Raw genomic sequence first — 14,390 nt, 5'->3', positions numbered from 1 at the left:
TTCCTCTTCATTGGTGGAAAGTAATCCCTTTTTGTTTTTGATACTAATGATTTGATTTTCTTCTTCTTTTTTCTAATCAAATCAACTAAAGTTTTATCTATTTTATTAATAACTACTTTGGCTGCATCCCATTGTATGTTGTCTCATTATTATCATTCTCTTCAAGAAAATTACTGATTGTGTCTGTGATTTGTTATTTTATCTATTCATTCTTTAGGATTAGATTATTTATTTTCCAGTACATTTTTAGTCTATTTTCTCCTGGACTTTGGTTGCATGTAATTTTAATTGCATCATGATTGAAAAAAATGTACTTACCATTTCTGCCTTTCTGCATTTGATTTTGAAGTTTTTATACCCTAATACATGTTACTTTTTATGTAGATTCCATGTACCAACAAGAAAAAAATATATATTATTTTCTGTCTCCATTCAAATTTCTCCAAAGGTCTATCATATCTAACTTTTCTAGAATTCTACTCACCTCCTTAACTTCTTATTTATTTTGTGGTTCAGTTTATCTAATTCTGAGAGAGCAAAGTTGATATAACTCACTAGTACAGTTTTGCTGTTTAATTTTTCTTGCAGCTTTCATAACTTCTCCTCTAGGAATTTGGATGCTATACCACTTAGTACATATATATTTACTATTGATATTGCTTCATTACCTATGGTACCCTTTAGCAAGATTTAGTTTCCTTCATTATCTCTTTTAATTAGATCTATTTTGCTTTTTCTTGATGTGAGATCAGGATCACTACTTTTGCTTCTTTTACTTCAACTGAAGCATAATAGAGTCTGTTTCAGCCTTTTACCTTTACACTGAATGTATTACTCTGCTTTAAATGTGTTTCTTGAATACAACATATTGTGGGATTCTGACTTTTAATCCAAACTGCTGTCTACATCCATTTTATGGGAGAGTTCATCCCATTCCCATTCACAGTTAAAATTACTAACTCCATATTTTCTGCTATCTTTTTTCCCCCAAGTTATACTTTTTTCTTTCTTTTCCCTCTTTTCTTTCTCCCCAGTACTTTGCTTCTGATTACCATTTCCCTCATACAGCCCTCCTCTTTTACAGTCCTCTCTTTCTTATATCTTTTTCCTTCTACTTCTGTTCTCTCTTCAATTAGCCTTTTCTTTCCTTTCCCCTTTCATTTCCTACTTACATATATGGTAAGGAAAGTTTCTCCATGAAACTAAATATATCTGATATTCTCTCTTTGATCCAAATCTGATGAGAATATAATTTACACAATGCTCACCCCCTGCTTCGTTCCCTCAATTGGAATAGGTCTTTTTTTTTTTTTTTTTTTTTTGCCTCATCATGATGTGTAATTTACTCCATTTTAACATCATTCCTCTCTTCTTGTAGTAGAATCTACTTTCCTTCTCTAGTTTCTTTTTTATATCATCACAATAAAATTAAATTATACCTACATCCTCTAAGTATACCCATAACAGAGAAACAGAGTTCAAGAGTTAAACATATCATCTTCTCATGTAGGAATATAAGCTTTTTAACTTTTAAAATTTTTTATGCTTCTTTTGTCTTCTGTATTTCAAATTTTTTATTCAGCTCTGGTCTTTTCATCAGAAATAAATGAAATTTACCCATATCATTGAATGTCCATCTTTTCCCCTGAAAGATAATGCTTAATTTTGTTGGATAGTATCTTCTATCCAACTTCAATCTAAGTTCCTTTGCTTGGATAGCAAAATATGATAGTGTATGTATAATTTAATTTATTATACTATTATATTATTATAAACTAGAGGTAGAAGGGGGATTATACTGGAAAAAGAGGAAAGTGGAGGTAAAATGAAGGAAATTACATCTCAGAAAGAGGCAAAGAAAACCTATTCTAATTGAGGGAAAGAAGTGAGTGGGATGAACATTGTATGAATCTTACTTTCATGAGATTTGACTTAAAGAGAGAATACTAGACTTATTTGGTTACACAGAGAAACTTCTCTCACCTTATAGAAAAATAGGAGGGGAAAGGGGAAAAGAAAAGGAATAGGCTAATAGAAAAGAAAACAAATTATAGGGAAAAGTATAAGGAAGAAGGAGGGGATCTGAAAAGAAAGGGCTGCTTGAGGCAAGTGGTGCTCATAAGTAAAATACTTGGGATGAGGGAAAGGGGACAAGGAAAGAGAAAAGTATAATTTGGGGTAAATAAGATGGCAGGAAATATGGAGTTAGTAGTTTTAACTGTAAATGTGAAAGGGGTGAACTCTCCCATAAGGTGGAAGAGGATAGCAGACTGGATTAAAAGCCAGAACCCTACAATATGTTGCTTACAAGAAACATAATTAAAACAGAGTGATACATACAGAATAAAGGTAAAAGGCTGGAGCAGAACTACTATGCTTCAGGTGAAGTTAAAAAAATAAAGATAAAGTAGGGGTAGGCATCCTGATCTCAGATCAAGCAAAAGCAAAAATTGATCTAATTAAAAGAGATAAAGAAGGAAACTATATCTAGCTAAAAGGTACCATAGATAATGAAACAATATCAATACTAAAAGCAGATACACCAAGTGGTATAGCATCTAAATTCCTAAAGGAGAAGTTAAGAGAACTGCAAGAATAGACAGCAGAACTACAAAAGTGGTAGATCTCAACCTTGCTCTCTCAGAACTAGATAAATCAAACCACAAAATAAATAAAAAGGAAGTTAAGGAAGTAGATAGAATACTAGAAAAGTTGGGTATGATAGATCTTTGGAGACAATTGAATGGAGACAGAAAAGAGTACACTTTCTTCTTGACAGTTCATGGAATCAATCAAAAACTGACCATATATTAGAACATAAAGACCTCAAAATCAAATGCAGAAAGACAGAAGTAGTTAATGATTTTTTTTTTCAGATCACGACACGATAAAAATTACATTCAATAGAAGCTAGGGAAAAATAAATCAAAAGTAATTGGAAGACAAATAATCTCATTCTACAAAATGAATGGGTGAAACAGCAAATCATAGACACAATTAATAATTTCATCCAAGCGAATGACAATAATGAGACAACATACCAAAATTTGTGGGATGCAGCCAAAGTGGTTATAAGGGGAAAATTTATATCTCTAGATGCTTATTTGCATAAAATAGAGGGAAAAAAAGATCAATGAATTGGGCTTTGCAACTAAAAAAGCTAAAAAAAGAGCAAATTCCGAATCAAATACCAAAATTCTAAAAATAAAAGGAGAGATTAATAAAATTGAATGTTAAAAAACTATTGAATTAATAAATAAAACTGAGTTGGTTTTATGAAAAAATCCAACCAAATAGATAAAACTTTAGTTAATTTGATTAGAAAAAGGAAGAGGAAAAAGAAATTGTTAGTCTCAAAAATGAAAAGGGAGAACTTTCCACCAATGAAGAGGAAATTAGAGCAATAATTAGGAGTCATTTTGCCCAACTTTATGCTAATAAATTTGATAACCTAAGTGAAATGGAGGAATACCTACAAAAATATAGATTGCCCAGATTAACAGAAGAGGAAATAAATTACTTAAATAGTCCCATTTTAGAAAAAGAAATCAATAAACCAAACACTTAAATAAATCAGCATGAAGATATGGAGATAAATCAAATTTTAGAAATTTTAAATATGATAGATCTCCAGAGAATACTGAGTTTGAATAGAAAATAATATTCTTTTTCTCAACTGTACATAGATCCTTCATAATATTTGACCATACATTAAAACAATAAACCCCACAAATGCAGAAAGGTATAAATATTAAATGCCTTTAAAGTCCATGGTTTCATCTTTTTCTTGAAACATACCTACTAATATCTAATATACAAGTACTTGAAAAATCGGCAGCCCAGAGATGGAAGCTCCTGAGGCTTCATTTCCTTACATTTCCTTTTATTCTTAACAGAAAGGGCTACAGTATATGGGGCTTAGATTATTAAAGAAGAGACATAAATTTCATTTTATTGAGATCTTGGATTTCTTAGATCTTATACTTTTAAACAGATTTTCATATTATCCTCCAATACAGGAGGGAGAAGCCACCAAATACTTCCATGTATGAGCTTATAACTCTTGTGCATTCCCATTTTTTTTTTCAGTATAATATACACCTGTATTAACTTGCATTCAAGTTACTCAACAATCCATCTTCAATTGATTTTTCCAGTGTTATTTCCTTAGTGCATTTAATATCTTGGATAAATTAAATGAGTTGTTCCCTGATTGTGTCCTTTGATCTCACAACTCTGCATTTGCATGCAGGTTTTATTCATGCATTTCTTCCTCATTTTGTTTATTGAAATTTTCATGTTTTGAGGCCTACCTCAAAAGTTATGTCCTATGGAAATCTGTTTTGCACAAATGAAAGTGACTTTTTCATTCTGAATTTTTCTCAAAATATACCATCCAGAGCTCTCATCTATAAAAATCATAACAATTGTGTGTATGTGCTATGCATTTGCTTTTAGAATGTAAACAGATTGAACTGTTTCATTTTTTGTCTTTTTATTCCCTGGACCTACTATAGTTCTCAAATACATAGTGTATATATATATATAATATATATATATATATATATATATATATATATATATACATATATATAATTAATGTTTATTGAGTTGAATTTACTGGAGTGAAGTAGAACAGAATCAGAGAAAACAACAAAATGTGAATTTTTTTAAAGGTCAAGAGAGGGGCTTTTTAATAAATATATCTTTTCTGGGAAATAGATATAGGAGCAGCAACTTAGTAAATGGCTATAATCTAAGACTTTCAACTATTTGTTTCTTCTTCTAATATCAGATGAAGACATATAATTCCACATGTGTTAAATCTAAGCAATGATACCTTTATAATTTCATGGGACATTATTGACCCATATTTGGTCTTTTTACAATGACTTATGGTAATAAATAACAATTGAATTAAAAAATGATCTAGTTCCTTCTTGATAAAAAGTAATATTCTGAATTATTATTATTCTATACTTCAGCTTGAGAATCTGACTCATCTTTTCTCCCATATTAATCTTTTTTCTTCATCAATCCTCCCTGTTGATGAAGTGATACCAAATCATGAATGAAGAATATGAGGAGAAAGTTGAGTTGGGCATGTTATACTGAAGATTCCTTTTGGATCACAAATTGGACTAATGGCTTTTGAGGTTCTCTTCTAACTAAAAATATGTAATTTAATAATTCTTTGAACAGGTAAAAATTAAAGAGATGGAAACAGACAAAAACATTAAGAAAAGCATAGAAGCATAAAATTAAACTAAAAAGAAATTAATCCCAAAGCACACAGGGAATTATATGTTATTTTTAAACAATATCTCTAAATATAAGGCTCTGGTCTGATTCCTGAGGGAGACCCCCCAAAAAAGTAATGTATATACCTGTAACATAGTTTGAAAGCCACAAAGAACCAATTGGACTGGATAGACATTATCACTTATTTGTCAATTATTCTATTGTCATACAGGTCTTAGATTAAAGTCTCTAAAAGAGTGTGTTGATTTGTATAGCCCCTGGAAACAGTTGTCCTTTCTAGGTCATGGACTATTGGCAACTGAGGCTTTCTATAGATCATGATTTATAGACAAAAGCATAAGGATAAAATAGTCTTTGGATGAAGAAATGGCTCTGATTCATGAAGCTGAGGGAGAAAACAGATTGGCAAATCTCTCCTCTGCTTGGCTTTGTAAGTACTATAATTTATAACAGCTGGCTTTTGAACAAATGGAAATGATAGCTCAGGGCAGGTTTTACTAAATGTACTAAGCATACAGATTTTCAAGTAATACTGTAGATATCTTTTTCTTTGGCCATGTAGGGGGCTCCCTGGGCTCTAAGATAGAGATATCTATAGAGGGAGAAAAGGAAAGCAGCTTCTAAAATCTGCCTTTTTCCACTTGCTTCTCTCCTTATGAAATTGAGTTGATGATTGAAATATTCTAGATAGTTACTCATTGAAAGAAGAAAAAAAGATCAAGATACCTAGTAAAGGAATTTTCTTTAAATTGTCATTCAATATAAACACTGTTCTAAATTAATTAATGATTAATTAATTTCTATTTAGGTTGCTCCATGTCTCTCCAGTTTTTTTGAAATTTTTGTCCCTCTGAATTTTTACCAGTTCAAAGAACTTATAAAATCAATTTTATTGTTTTTGTTTTTTGTTTTTTGTAGAAGAAATCTTAGAAACCATTCAGTTCAAACCATGTCCCCAAACAAAATCTCCACTATAAAATATCTAACAAGGAATCATCTAGTCTCTGCTTGAAAACCTCTTATGAGATGGAACTCAACACTTGCTGAGGTAGACATCTTCACTTTATATATGACCTGTTGATTGAATAGTTTTCCTGATTTTTAAATAAAATCCATCCTCTTTTTTCACCAACTTCTACCCACTATTCCTGATTTGGTCTTTTGGGGCCATGTATAAAAAGTCCAATTCCTTTTCCACATGACAACCCCTCAATTATCTGAAGAACTAACTTGCCTCCCCAAGTGTTCTCTTTTCCATGGTAAACACTCCCATTTCCTTCAATAGATTCCCATACAACATGGATTCAAGATCCTTTAATATGACAGTTTCTATCTTCTAGCAATTTCATTGCTAACAATGTTCTTAAACTATGGTATCCAGAAATGAACATGATACTCTATGTATATTTTAAAAACAAAATACAGAGGGACAATCACATCAAGTTATAAGCAACCTCTATTGCACAATGTTTCTCTTAATGCAATCCAAGATTATATTAGCTTTTTTAGTTCCAGTGCTAACTGAGCTTACAATTCACTAAAACTCCCCTATCTTTTCCCAGACAAAATATTATCAAGTTATATTCCTCTCATTCTTTTTATTGAATTCATCATATTATATTCAAACCAATGCTCTAGTCTATCAAGAGATTGTTGGATCCTGGCTCTGTCGTTCACTGTATTAAATTTTCTTCCCAATTTTTCATTAAAAATGCCATGTTAAAGACATTCCATCTACACCCTTTCTTAAAAAAAAAAAAATTAAGCAACTCAGCATCAACCACAGAACTTTAGAGTATCTCACCTGTAACTTCCCACCATGGTGATCTTAAACAATTATCAAATACTTTTTGAGTTTCGCCACTTACCAATCTAACCATATAATTTTAATATTATCTAGCATACATCTTTCCATCTTTTCCAAAAGAATTATAAGAAATATTTTATCAAATGCTTTGCTAAGATCTAGATGAACAATATCTATAGAATTTCCTTGATTTGTAGGTTTAATAATTGTCAAAAATTTATGTAGTGGGGCAGCTAGGTGGTGCAGTGGATAGAACATCAGCCCTGAAGTCAGGAGGACCTGAGTTCAAATCTGGCCTCAGGCATTTACCACTTCCTAGCTATGTGACCCTGGGCAAGTCACTTAACCCCAATTGCCTCAGCAAAAAAAAAAAAAAAAAAAAAAAAAAAAAAAAAAAGTGTACCACTGTGATGAAGATATGTTGATTCAATGTAATCACCATTTTCTTTTCTAGGTATTCACTAATCATCTCTTTAAAGATCTATTATACAACTTTCCTATCCATGAAAATAAAATCCATTTTTCAATGAAAAATTATTCTTCCATTATTCTTCCTTCAAAAAATCAAGGATAACATTTGTCTCTCCAGCCCTGTGAGATCTTCCTAATTTTCTGTGACTTTTTTATGTCACTGACATAATCACATCTTATGCGATCACATCTGTCAATTCTTTTGATAATAAAAGATGTGATTTATTTGAAGCAGGTGATTTATCAAGAATAATTTGATGATCGTTGTCCTTACCATTTCCTTATTTATCTTGTAGGCCAATTTCCTATTAGTCATTTTTGCTTCGCAATTATTTCCAGTGCAAAATCTAGTCTCTCACAAAACATAGAGCAAAATTAGAATTGAACAGTTCTATCTACTTTCTTTTATCAAGTATTATTGTTTCATTATGTCCCCACCTCATTTCTTTCTGATTAGACCCATTTCCCTTGATGTATCTAAAAGAACTTTTTTTTTTTTTACTATCCCAATCATCTTCATTCAGCTTGCATTCTGATAGTTTTCTTACATGATTGTACCATGTACAATCTCTTATTATACTCATCTTCTGTTACTTGTCTTGGCTTTCATCTTTGAAAAAATAAGTGGGTTGTAGAGTTTTCTATGTATACACATTAGCTACTTCAGATAATTCCTGTTTATGCTTTCCTCTTCATTAGGATTGTTTCCCTCCCCTTATTTTCCCATAGTTTCATTCTTGATCATTTTTATCCCTTCTGGACTGATTGACACAATGGATTTTTAGTCTAGGGGATGATACCTATTCTTCCAAACCTGTTGATATTTGCTTTCCCAAAATCTTGGACATATTAAGAATATGTCTTCCTATGCTCAAACACTAAGATGGAATGATCATTTCTTTCCCTAGTTACCCATAAGTGTTATGGGAACCTTATCTTTATTACAGACAATAGGCAGAAAGATAGAAAAAGAAGAAAACAAGCACTTAAGCACTGATGATAGAAATACAGGTGAAAAGAAAGACAGTTCCTGTCCTCAAGGATCTTATATTCTAAGAGATTGAGAAACATAGCAGGAGGGAAATGGCTTATTCTGCAAAATGCAAGGTCCCAAAAGGAATTCACCAATGGGAGGTAAATGGCCCCAATTTTCTCAGTAAAATATGATGTGTAATACTCAGCTCTGAAAGTGAGATGTTTGAAAAGATAAGTGCTTTTTAATTGTGATTGGGGGACATATGAAATAGAGAATACACTGAGAAAGTATAAATTTTAAATATTGCTACAATAAGGGCCCAGTTGAAATTAAGTAACAGCAGTTGTTAGAGAACCCAGTCAATATGGTCACATAGTTTTCTTTAAAATAACATGTAAGTAGGAATGGAGAAGGCAGACGGTGAGAATAATCCATTGGTGGGGTTAGGCAAGGCATGAGTGTTTATTGGGGAGGGTTTAAAGGATTTCAATGTAGAAGATATTGGAGAGTTGAATTTACAATAAGACTTGACACTGGGAGGAAGGAATGTAGCCAGAGCAGGGGTGGAAGCTTTGCAAAAATACTAAAATGTGAAAGGATTGAATTCATTGTGAGGATGAAGAATAGTTTAAATGAGGGAGACACAGGAAGAGATGATAGAAAGTATGTTCAAGAAAAGGAACTTAACAGCTTCTTAAGAATTTAGAATGCTTTTGAGTTGGCAAGATCTTACCTACCTTTAAATCACTGACTAGTTGGTGCCTCAGACAAACTGAGACCTCGGAAAGACCTTAGCTTACAAAGGCCAAGGTATCCCACTACTTCTGGGTAATCTCCAGTCATCCTAATCCATGTCTTGCCAAGGGACTCAGAGGACCCTGGAGGAGAGAGTGAGACTGTTCATTCTCACATTCCCTGTCTCACTTAAATCCAATTCACTTGCAAGTCAAGACTTCACCTTTCCAATTTCACTGGTCTTCTTTGAGAACAAAGGAAAAACAATAATCCTAACCTGAATTATATGGGGGCTTCCCTTCCATGTCATAAATCCCTTCTATGCCATCCAGTATGGACTTGAACTTCTCAAGTAAAGAATTTTCAATTAAAAAAAAAAAATGATAGCAGTATCCCTTTAAAAAAAATGTTAGCACAAACATATCTACTAAGAAAGAGCACTGTGGGAGTCATCATGCTAAACAAAATAAAAATCTATCACTCTATTTAAGTATTGTTCTTGAACTTAACTCTATTTAGTTGATAATCACTTTAATGTTTCTTGTTATGGCTAGGTTCCTAGATTTGTTGAATTTAAATGGTTCCTATATAAATTTCCTGATCTGCACCTGAATTTCCCCTAGTGGCTATCTCCTTGATATGCCAATTCAGTTCAATGATTCTTCTCAGTGACCTTGTTTATAATGCTATGTCTGCAGCTTTTCAATCCTTTTGCATATCCATTACCAACTAGATTATATGGAAATGAAGCTCTACCCTAGAGAGAACCAGAGAAAAAGTCCAAATCTAATCCCATTCCTTCATGAAAATCCTTCATGGTCTTCAAATACAAAGATTATCTTCCTGGATCCTATCCATAAAACATCTTCTCTTCTTCAGACTGAATGCATCTCAATTATTTTCAATATTATATGATTTACAATTCTTTCACTCATCTTTCTGGTTGTCCAAAGGCACTCTAATTTATCAACTTCAAACTTAAAATTGTAGCATACAGAATGGTACTAGTTATTTTGATGTGGTCCAATCAGCCTAAAGTGAAATTTCCTAAAGTGAAACTACTGTATTTCTACTCATGAACTCACACTTGCTTTTTGTTTTGTCATCTGACTCTAATCATTGAGTCATATTGAGATTTTTTAATCATATGAATCACTGCTTAGCTTCTTCACCAACCTGAATTTATGCAATTGATTTTTAAAAATCCAACTTCAGCTGTTTCTATTTATCCATATTCAAGTTGTATAGTATATCAACATTCATCCATATTAAAATTAATCTTTTAGTTAGTAAAATTAAATTTCATAGAATTAAATGTAGATTAGCTACTAGAATGAATGCTAATAGAAATAAAAAATTGATTTACTGCTTTTTTCCAGCTGATCCCGATTTTCTCATCTAAAAAGTTAGCTACTGCATGCCTCACAGATTTGTATTTTATGAAAACTAGATAAGCCAAGACTTTATCACAGTCAATGGCTAAAAGGCATAAAGAATTCAGAGAAGCATGTGAAGACCTGATCAGTAAGCAGAACCAATGAATATACAAGATGGATATTTAAAAATAAATTAACTCTGAAAGCTAGTCAAACTTTGATTGATCTATCGTGGTTCCCAAAGATAGATAACAAAATATACAGGGTTGAGTGTTGAGGATGATAGATACAAAATATTGTATTTGCTAGCTGATGCACTTGCACTGTTAATTAATTTTGCTTAATTGTTTTCTATGTTTTGTGCTACAAGGAATATTTTGATGAGAGCTGTGGGAGCAAAAAAATCAGGAAATGGAATATTTTTTAAAAGGCAACAATAAATCCTAAGTGAAATAAAGAAGAATGGTTGAGAAATTAGGGTCAATGATGACCTCTATGGAATGCAACTACAGAACACTTTTAGGATGGCATTAATCTATTGATAGCTTGAATTTAGGAGGAATCTGAGAGATGATCTATCTGCAGAACTATCAGAGTCCTTATTCTGAACACACAAGGGTTATAATGCTTCAGTTCAACTTGAGTCTAAATCATTGTGACATTACATATGATGACACAGTTGGTAATATAGTCTATTTCACTTTTTCTGAATCCTTTGCTTTCAATAACACTGAATAAAACAATACCAGTTTTTTGACTTACATAACACACAGTTAACTCATATTGTTGTTTTTTAATCATTTCAGATATGTCCAACTTTCTGTGACCTTATTTTGGGATTTTCTTTGCAAAGATACTGGAATGATTTGCCCTTTCCTTCTTCAGGTCATTTTATAGATGAGGAAACTGAGGTAAACAGGGTTAAGTGATTTGTCCAGAATCATTCAGCCAATAAGTCTGAGAGTCTTGCTAATTCCAAGCTCATTGTTCTATCCACTGCAATATCTAGCTATACTCATAATGAGCACTACATCTACAGGGTTTTTCCATATGAATACTTTTCTTCCCCATCTTATATTTAATACTTGAGTTTTTTAAATCCCAATATAGGTCTTCATAGTTATGCCTATTAAGTTTAATCTTATTCTATTTGATTCACCATTAAGACAAGATCTTTTTATATGCCTTTTCTGTCATTCAATGAGAAGGTTATTCCTCCAAAACTTTGTGTCATTCCCTATTTTGATAAATAATATGTATTTAAGTCTTCATTCAAATCATTGCTAAGAATCCTGAATAGAACATAACTAAATATTTTCATTATATCCTTCTCCAAGCTTCCCTCAAATCATTATTTATCAATTTTATTTGTGGTCAGCTTTGAATCTATTTAATTGTATCATCACTTTAGCTAAATTTTCTTCATCTAGACTACAAGCTTATTGTGAGAGAGTATATCAAATATATTGCTCAGATGAGTGAATCAATAAATTAAAATATTTTTGAGTGCTTCTTTTGTTCCAAGAACTAGGAATCATAATAGAAAAGCAAATACAAGTATATTGTCTCTATGTCAGTGTGTAAATCTCCTCATCCAGTAATTCTGTTTTAGGCTAATGGACCATGTGATCAGAAATTGGGTTTGAATCATTGGTTACAGCAAAGGGCTTGCACAAGAGACTTCTGATTATAGAGTGAATCAAAGTTTATTGGAACTATATAATAAAACATGCTGTCAATCAGTTGTCACCTGTCTCAGTCGATGCAGCCATAGCATTCAATCTATGGCATTAAAGAATCCAGATCTCTGATTAAATAGAATGATCGGCTCCTTTGATGGATGACTAGGAATGCACTGTGACAGATGAAACACTACACCAATCTCTGAATGGTTCTAACGTAGGAGACGCCCTATCCCTTGGTTTAGTACAGAGGGGAAAAGATTATGGATATTAGATGTTGCATAGATTGACAGACATGATTGCCTTGTCAGTGGCTTTTGCCTATTTTTTCTGTGACACTAGGGAGTGATTCTGTTACAAATGAAATGGTATATACATACATATATAAAAGTATATATGCAAAGTGACTAGCATGTAAAATAAAACTATAAGCCATCAATAAAACTACATATACACATATAGAAAGAAAAGTATGTGTAACATATACAGGGGACATTTTCCCAACCCCTACTTGAATTGGTGGGCAAGTTCACAAAGACATCATGTGGTAAATGGAGAAGGAGGCTAAAAAACTTGCCTATCTTCACAAGGCCAATTACTTCTATGAAGTTTTTTATCATTACTTTCAACCATCATTCACCTGACCTAATTCTGAAATGGTTGAACACCTACACTAGGTTGCTATTTTAACCATAGCCCTACATAAAGTGACTGATTCTACTAAACCAATTAAAAATGATGATTATGATGTTTTTGATGATGATGATGATGATAATCATTTATATAGTACCTACTATGTGTCAAGTATTATGCTAAATGGTATACAAATATTATTTCATTTGAACCTAACAACAACTCTGGGAAATAAGTGATTTATTATCCCTATTTTACAGTAGAGGAAAATAAGACAGAGATTTGGTCTTGCTCTGGATCAGAAACCTATTGTTTCAGGAAGGATTTGGCCTTAGGGATTCCTAACTGTGGGCCTCATTTCCTCCTAAGGTATCTCCCATGTGGCATCATCTCTTTTTTTCCCATTACCCAAAGTCCCTATGTTACTTTCAGTGTTATAAAAGTGTTATTTATGCCTAGTTTGCTTTTGATTCACTAGTTAATTCTATCAAAATGTCTGAATATTCTGTGATTACATTTTAAGTGATGGTAGAAATTCCCAGTGCAGGTTTTGTGCAAGATTCTGCCCTTTGAATTTTTTTTTTTTTTGTTTTGGGTTTTTTTGTTGTTGTTGTTGAGGCAATCAGGGTTAAGTGACTTGCCCAGGGTCACAAAGCCAAGAAGTGTTAAGTGTCTGAGGTCACATTTGAATTTAGATCCTTCTGACTTCAGGGCTGGTGCTCTATCCACTATACCAAATAGCTAACCTTGCCCTTTGTTTTTTTAGTTTGATAGTATTTGTTTAACAAAATCTTTGTGTGGAATAGAAACAAAGCCACTAAGCACTAATTAGGCAAAATCAAAGGACAAACAAGCCAAAAAAGTTTTCTGTTTCCAGATCTTTTTTCAAGCCTGCCCTAAGCTCCCCTCACCTTTATTTTCATTTTCTTCCTTTTTTCTTCTTTATTTCCTTTCTCTCCTTGAAAAAAAATTATGATAAACAAGTCTGCAGAAAATGGTCAATTTTCTTTTTATTTTATCTGTGTATTGGTTAATTATACTACTTATTTTCTGGGCAATTCAAGGAATCGGGATTAAGAAGAAACCATTAGATCTATATTTGACAACTGGTTAAATTCAGTAAGCATAGTTGAAAAAGTTACCAAGTGAAGATCACTGTGCTAGACTAGTAGGAGATAGAAAATGTAAATAACATTAGGTTCATATCTTTATAAAATTTACATTTTACTCTCCTCTCTTCCAAAAACGGTAGACAATTTGATATAGATTATACATGTGCAAACTGTAAAATATATTTCCATATTAGTGGCAGTTGTGAAAGAAACAGATCAAAAGAAAAAAAAAAGAGAGAGAGAAAAAATAAAGTAAGTGAAAAAATATTCTTCAATCTGCATTCCAAGTCCATAAGTTTTTTCTTTTTCTTTTTTTTTCTTTTTTTTTTAAATCTA

Source organism: Antechinus flavipes, chromosome 4 (genome assembly GCF_016432865.1).
Source record: "Antechinus flavipes isolate AdamAnt ecotype Samford, QLD, Australia chromosome 4, AdamAnt_v2, whole genome shotgun sequence".
Taxonomy (NCBI): Eukaryota; Metazoa; Chordata; class Mammalia; order Dasyuromorphia; family Dasyuridae; genus Antechinus; species Antechinus flavipes.
Note: the sequence above shows the minus strand (reverse complement) of the source record.